The sequence below is a fragment of the Salvia miltiorrhiza genome, chromosome 3, assembly GCF_028751815.1.
Source record: "Salvia miltiorrhiza cultivar Shanhuang (shh) chromosome 3, IMPLAD_Smil_shh, whole genome shotgun sequence".
NCBI lineage: Eukaryota > Viridiplantae > Streptophyta > Magnoliopsida > Lamiales > Lamiaceae > Salvia > Salvia miltiorrhiza.
In genome coordinates this window covers 20,340,471-20,347,550 of record NC_080389.1, presented here as the reverse complement: position 1 = coordinate 20,347,550, position 7,080 = coordinate 20,340,471, and the positions used below count along the sequence as shown (strand labels likewise).

At 40.3% G+C, this 7,080-nt stretch overlaps 1 long non-coding RNA gene across 1 annotated transcript; it reads left to right on the top strand.

Annotated features, from left to right (window-relative positions):
* Positions 1-251: 251 nt before the first annotated feature.
* LOC131018058 (uncharacterized) lies at positions 252-1,090 on the top strand. Its single transcript, XR_009100005.1, has 2 exons — positions 252-567; positions 660-1,090. It is a non-coding gene; the product is annotated as an uncharacterized LOC131018058 (long non-coding RNA).
* Positions 1,091-7,080: the final 5,990 nt, after the last annotated feature.

Genomic DNA, 7,080 nt, shown 5'->3' with positions numbered 1-7,080 from the left:
TTATTTAAAATTTTCGGCCCAAGCTAAATAAATAAATCGGCCCAAACAAAATTAATAAAGAGCCCAATTAAATCCTAACCCTAACACCTATACACACATATACATAAACTCACACAACACATAAAACACTCACAGCTGCTCTCTCACTCTTACGCCTCTCTCTCCCTCTCGGCTTCCTGCCTGCCGCCGCCACCGGACGGTCGCGCCGTCGCCGGAGGCCGGCGGCTCTACCTCCCTCTCTCTTTCTCACTTCTCGCCCTCTTCCCTCAACTCTATCTCACTCGATCGTCTCTCTCTCACTGTTTTCCTCGCGAGCTCCGCCGTGAGCTGCTCCGGCGACCACAGGACAGCCATGGCCGCCGCCCTTCTCTCCATCTCACTCTCCATCGTTGGCCGGACAGCAGCAGCAAAGCCGCCGTTGCCGGCGCCTCCCTCTGCTCACTCCTCTTCTCCCTTCCTCCCTCGGCCATCTCCCTTTCTCTCGGACTCACGGTCACTGGGGCTACCTCCTCCGTCGTCCGTCTGGCTGGAATCGTGGTGGAGGCCGAGCCTTGCCTCGCCGGAAAGGTAGGTTCCAAATCTTCCCCCTTTTCCTCTCTTTTCTATTTTTAAACCCAGATCTGAAATTTCCCTTCTTTCCCTCTTTTCCGGCCGGTCAGGAACAGCCCGTTGCTCCCGCCGCCGTGTCGCCGCTGCCGATGTCGCCGCGTCGTCGTCACCGGAGAAGATAAGTCCTCCCCTCCCTCTCTTCTTCCTTTCCCCTTTTTTTTTCTTTAACCTAATCTCTCTCTCTCTCGGTTGTTTCAGACAGAAAAAGGAAAAAGGCGGTGGCTTGCCGCCGCGCCGCCTTCGGCCGTGAGCAGCCGCCGCCTGCTCTCACCCCCATTACTCCGTTCCCGGACACACATACAAGACAGAGTACAAGAACCCCCAAATTCAGTCCAGATTCACAAGTATAGCAAAGCTAGGGTTTTGTTTAGAAATCTGTTCTTTCATCATTCATTTATCATTTTCTTAGCAAAAATCGAACCTTGTAAATGTAATAGCTTAGAAAATATATTAACATGTGTGCGTGCGTATTCTTCTGTTCTTTGATGCTTGAATCGATATTAACTAGAAAAAAAAAATATAAAGAGAAATTTGGAGTAACCTCGATGTAGCTGGTATTTGGTGTTTAGCTGGAATCTGTGAATTATAATTCAAGCATAAGAACGTATGGCTTGAATCAGAATGTTAGAAACTGAAAATTAATGGAGTATTAAAGCAAGTTTTACCTCTTGAGGTTTACTGTAAGAGCTTTGAATGAAGTCAATCTCTTCTTTGGCTATTGAAGAACTAAGGAGGAATGAGAGGAATGTTGGCTGCTGATTTTGGTTAAATAAAAGTAAGTTGCATGTTGAGATGTTAAAGGTGTAGAAGATGGCTGGCAAAAGGAATGGGCTGATCTGGAGAATCTCTTTATTTAGTGGAATGGTTGGCATATGATGAGTGTTTCCAACACCATCAATTTATTTAAGAGTAAGATGGATGTGGAAATGAAACGTATGTGTTATTTAGTGGAATGGTTGGCATATGATGAGTGTTTCCAACACCATCAATTTATTTAAGAGTAAGATGGATGTGGAAATGAAAAGTATGTGTAGGTGCTAGATGAATGTGATGAATAAAATCCTTATTCTGTATTTGTAATACTAATTTCGGGTTCCCATATAACGAAGCTTCGTTATAACTCTCTATAAATTACATATTTTATAACTCGTTTTATAAGTCGAAAATTAATTACAACTTCAAGTAAATAATAGAAATACTATTTCTATCGTATATAAATTAATTAACATGACTTTGCTAAGTCAGTTATAATCCGAAATAATAATTATTGACTACTCAATAATCCTTTAAATCTCAAACGGATTCAAATAATAATAAGAATTTAGCACATCAAAACACATATATAACAATTAAATCACATCAGATAAATCAAATCAGTTTTATTATTAATGGATGTCGAACCCTAATTATTAAGTCTTTAATCAGTGATTAAAAACTGGGATATGACAGCAGTCCCTCGCAGTGACGGCGGACGCGAATTTTCTCTTCAATTGCATTTTAGGCACTGTTTTCGAAAAACCTTTCATCTTCTTACATGGTTCAAATCTTGTCTATTTATACCATGTTGTCTTCACGATTTTTCTGCATCAACTAACAACTCTCCACAGCCTTGACTGTGAGAAAAATTTTCACTCTTTCCAAAAGTTGCAGAGAAAAATTGTTCCGACTAAAGGAGAAATCTATGACTGCAAAGTCATGGAGTGGAAGAATGACGCTCACATACCTGGTCTTCACCGGACCCTTCCACTGGATCTCAACGTCTCTCCGGCGTCAAAGTTTGCTCTACCCTCACTTGTATCCAGCGAAGCGAGTGTCTTCTATCCTCATGCCCGGTGCATCGGATTGAAGTATCTGTCTGAAATAACACAGACTTCATCGTCTTCACAAAAAGGCCTCTTGCCCACTGTGGAGCTTCGATGCCAAGCAACAACAATGAGCAGGAGCTCATTGTCAACCGGTGCCACATCGACAGTGTCTATCCTCACGATAGTCACTGATTCGATTTTTCTCCTCCACACACTTCTCCTCACGTGCTTCTTTCTCTTCATCATCAACCCTCTCCTCAACCTCCTTTGGTTTGCATGATTGTTGCTCTCTTTTTCCCAGTCTCGAGAGCCATGCAAACCCGATCCCTCCCCGTTCTCCGTCTCCTTCATATCTCCACTCACTCTTTATTTTTCTTTTCTAAACCCTCCGCGTTCTCCGTTTACCTCTGACTCTCAACATCTTTCTCTGGACCATTCTGCGATTCTGTTTCCACGCAGTGGTCTTAGCTTCATCCTTCAGTCAAAATCCCACCTTTTTTATGTTGCCAAAAAGGGGGAAATTCTTAAGAGACTTATTCTCAAAAGACTGAAGACGATCAAGCAAAATGATCATCCTATTTCATCAGGATGATCATGAGGAAGATTAACCAGAGGAAAAGACCTCAATTCAACGGAACACAAGTGAGAGTGGAAAAAGCTTAGGAACATGAAGACACGAAGAGAGAAGATGAAGATCAAGAAGTTCAAGGCGCAGCCAAGCAGACTGCTGGAGTCCATGGGTTTCCCATGTTGTTTTTGTTTTTCTTTTTACTCCAATGTAAGTCTTGCCCTGTACCTCGACTGATGGCTTATCAGTCTTCTTTAATGAAATGAACTTCTTATTGATCTCAACCTGAAGACAATGACTCTTTGTCCAGGCTCTGATTATGGTTTTTCTGTCTTCTTTTTGTTCTGTTTTTAGAACTGTTTTCGTTCTTGCTCTAAGTACAAGTTTTTAGGTTCTATTGTTAAGGGGGAACTGTTTTCACCCCGTGTTTAGAACTTGTACTGTGAGTTCAGTCTTTTTGCTGTCTAGAACTGCTGTGTGGTTTTGGCATCATCAAAAATGGGGAAATTGTTGGGAACCTTGTGGAATATCCTAACCCTTGTTTTGATGATACCAAAATGCATAGGACTTATATGTAATAGACTAGAATCGTTTTGAACTCAAGTGTTAGAGTTCGTTTCTAGTTTAGTTGCGGTGTCGAAAACTGAAGACTGAAGAACAAAGACTGAAGACTGAAGACTGCAGATACCAACTGAAGTATCAGTTGAAGAATTAGTTCAAGACTGATTATTTAATGCGCGCAAAGGACTGATACTAAAGTCAAGTATCAGTTGAACATTCCTCCTAGAACTGATCTTCCAACGTTCAGAGGAAACCACGTACGCACAAGTACAGCCGCATTAAATGCAGAGATCTCAGAATATCTTATCTCTGCAGAGGTCATTCCTATCTGGTGGTGACTTTTCAGAGATGTCACATCTCCTGTCCATCAAAGAGAGCTATTTCCACACAGACAAGGAACCTCGAAGATTGAAGCCTCAGCCCAAATTCGAATTGCTCTCCAACGGAAGAAATCTTGAGGACGATTTACGCCAACGAATCTATTCAAGAGTTCTCCTACAAATAGCGCTCGAGGATCACTTCAACCTTCACCGATTCAACGACATAAGCTGAAGCTCTGCCGAAATTGCTACTCAGCCTAAAGCTTAACCGCCCCAAAGCTTGAATCGAAGAAGAGAATTCCAAAGCCAAAATCAGTCACTGCTGATTACATACATTCTCTTAGACCCTAGGCATATATCTGTTTACCCAGAAGCCAAAGGTCAAACTTGCTTCAAAGAACTTGTTCTTTGTAAGTATAGTTGGCACTCGTTCAAACCTCCCCCCCATAAGAGTGTTTGAGTGGTTCGGAGTTCAGGAAGGTACTCTGAACTCTGAGTGAAAAGTCTGAGCACGAGGTGTGCTTAGCAGGGAAATCCTACGCGAAGTGTGTGGGTGCTGAAGAAGGGTTTTCTTCATTTTACGGTTGTGTGCACCAGGCAAGCACACGGGTACGGTTTGCAGTGCACCAATGAAGCACTTGCGGAGTGGATCGTTGGTCTGATCAACCAGCCATGGATGTAGGAAAGGGTTTTTCCGAACCACGTAAAAGTCTCTGTGTTATTTACAGTTTTCAGTTTTACATTCTTACTTGTGCTATTTCTATTGATAAAACTGAACACTGACTAACAGCAAAGAGAAACCTTAATCCAATAATCTGCTCCACCGAGGCTATTACGAAACTAAGTTTAATTTCCGCTGCGTATGATATCAATCTGACTGAACTATCCTATGATAGTAAGGAAGAGTGATATCATATCTATCTTTGCAAACACGACTGAAGCCCTTACTTGGATCAGTTAAGTTCCAGTAACTTAACTGATAACTCATTACTGAAGAGCTTTCAGTATCAGTCGTCAACCCTGTTGGTCAAAACTGATTTCAGTAAAACAGGACTCCTTGTTTGCGTGCAAAGTTTCGTTTTGATCTCTGACTGAGATCCCTCTGATTGAGGTCAGTAGATTAAGTGAAAAATAGCCCATAGGTGTATTCCCCCCCCATACACCTATTCGAGACCCTCTGGACCTAACATCTTTGGAGACAGAACCCTTAGTCTGAACTCCATCTTGGCTTAACTGGTGCCAAGAAAATCGATCTGTTTAATTTCTTGGTACTAAGCAACCACTCAAACACTCTTTTCTCTCGGTTGAAAAGGGGTTTGGACTCTTCCAACTAAGACTACTGAGAACAAGCTCTCAAGTAATCCATCCTAAGCTTAAGATAAAGAAAGAAGTGCCTAGTTTACTAAAAGAGTTTAGGTAATCAGCTAGACTGATTTTACAACGATTAGTTACTCACTTATTCGATTCGAAATCTATCTATGAAAATGTTAGCTCTCAAATTTGATAGAGCTTCAGCGTATGTCTTCGAATCGGTAAAGATTGCAGACGTTCCTCAAGCTCTATTTATAGGCGAAGTCTTGAATAGATCCGTTGGAGAGATGGTCTTTAGGATTTCTGCCGTTGTGAGAGGATGTCACTTCTTGGGCTGAGGTGGCAATCTTAAAATATTCCATGTAGCAAACATTTGAATTGTCTCGTCCTTAGAGTATGTTGTTTCTGCATCTTTACACGCAAGGGGAAGCATTAGTACTTGCAAGGACGATCTTCAAATTTTCGGCATTTAATGTTGTTGTGCTTGAGCATTTAATGCGGCGTGTCTGGTACTCTTCACTTCAGTCAGATGTAGAATGTCGACCGGTGCATGATTCAAGCTTCAGTTCAATACTGATATTGCGTTTCATGAATATTTTCAACTGGTAACTGTAGTCTTCCAATCGGGATGCGTCCTTCAGTGATCCAGTGCGAAAGGCTTCAGTCAAGCTGCCTTCAGTCTTCGGTCTTCAATCAGTTGATCTTCAGTCTTTGCAGCTTCAGTCAAAACTAGTGAGGACTAAAACACTTGAGTCCATAAAAGAAATATAAACAAGATAAGCTTTCTAATGGTTTTGGTATCATCAAAACTAGGAGGTTGGATATCTTTTTGTGTCCCAACAGTTAATTAAAATGATGTTTAATTAACAATTAATTAGTCCCTAAAATTTTCCTAAAACGAAAATCAGACAAGATTATTGGGACAAACCAAAAAGGAAAGTGGGACAAGATTATTGGGACGAAGGAAGTATATACTACCTCCGTCCCACTATAAGTGAGACTCTTTATATTTTGGGTGTCCCACCATAAGTGAGACTCTTTCCGTTTTGGGTAAAATTTTTACCCTTTAAACACCTTTTCACTTTTTCACATACACACTAAATACACCTTTCTTAATTTTCGTGGCCAAAAAAAGGGTCTCACTTATAGTTGGACGGAGGGAGTATCAAATTAAAGCTAATCTTATGATCTTTAATTTGATATGCATATTGAATATTTTATTGTTACTTAAATTACACGATTTTTAAAAAGAAAGAAAGAAAAAAGTGAAAAACAATAAAAGAAAATAAGAAAAGAAGTTTAACTTGGAAACAAAAAACTGCTCTTCTACGTTTTAGTAGAATTGAATTAATATGTACTTTAATAACTAAAATTTTAAATTATGGTGGAAAAAAATAACCGTTAAACTGCTCTTTTATACTCCATCTGTCCTAATAATGAAGACACACTTCATTTGGGTACGAAGATTAAATGGAGGTAGTTTAGGTGATAAAGTGTTGTAGCCCACATCATTAGTGTATTTGATTAGTTTAAGTTTAGTGAATTTATTTACTTCTATTTAATGTTTGTGTTGGAATTTAAATTTTTTAACTTCATAAATTTCAAAAAATTGAATCAATTTAATTAAATTTATTTTTATTTTTGTCTAGAATTTATATTTAATCATTTTTTTCCCTACTGTTAACAATTTATATCAAATCTAAAGACAAATTCAATTCAAATTAAAGGGGGGCTGAAATTGAAATTGAATTCAATTGAAGTCGGATTACAAATTTAAAGACAAACCAAAACTAAAATGGGTGAAACCTTCTCTGTTTCCGACCACGCCCCCGCCATCCTCCGCCGCACTCCCACTACCCCCCACCGCCACCACAAACCTCCGCGGCAGCGGAGACATCAGCCCATC